Below are 734 nucleotides of genomic sequence, written 5' to 3'. Positions count from 1 at the left end.
AGCTCTTTATCCACCGAGAGCGCGCACACACCGGCGCGTGGACTCAAGTCTGTCAGGTATCAATACAAAGCAGCAAGCTCTGAGCATTGATTAATTACTTTGACCTAATTTTTTTTTATAAACCGTTGGAAACTATACTTATGCACATACTTTATCAAATATGTCATTGCATTAAATGCGAAAATATCAAACCAAGTGAAAAAGTACTACTATCCAACAAGGTTAATTAGTATATTTAACAGTAAGTCCATTTCAATTTTAGGTAACAACTGCACCACAAACTTACAATGAACAATATGATTTTTATTGCATTTATTAATCTGGGTTATTGTTAATTTATAGAAATGTTTTGCTCATTGTTGTTCATGTTATAATGCATTAACTACAAACAATGATATGAAGATATTTTTTTATTTATTTTTTGGTTAGGTTGAAGGAAATAAAATAGTAGATGTTCTAAATGAAGACAAAAAAAATGTATGCACATTCTCTTGGTGGTCAAAATTCAACTAAACCTGTGGTTACTCTGCTAGACCCCTGAACAACTTGATGTAAACTAAACTGTTTTTAGAAGTCTACTGAAATTGTATTGGAATAAAGTATTGTTTCTGAAAAGTTAAAAGACACCATAGGAGGGTTCTCTCTACATTTCTTTTGATTTTCTGCTGTGGAATGATTTATTGGTGATCTTAATTCTATTCTGTTCTATTGGGATGCCCCCTGTTGTTTCTTCT

Source organism: Xyrauchen texanus, chromosome 18, assembly GCF_025860055.1.
Source record: "Xyrauchen texanus isolate HMW12.3.18 chromosome 18, RBS_HiC_50CHRs, whole genome shotgun sequence".
Lineage (NCBI taxonomy): Eukaryota > Metazoa > Chordata > Actinopteri > Cypriniformes > Catostomidae > Xyrauchen > Xyrauchen texanus.
Note: the sequence above shows the minus strand (reverse complement) of the source record.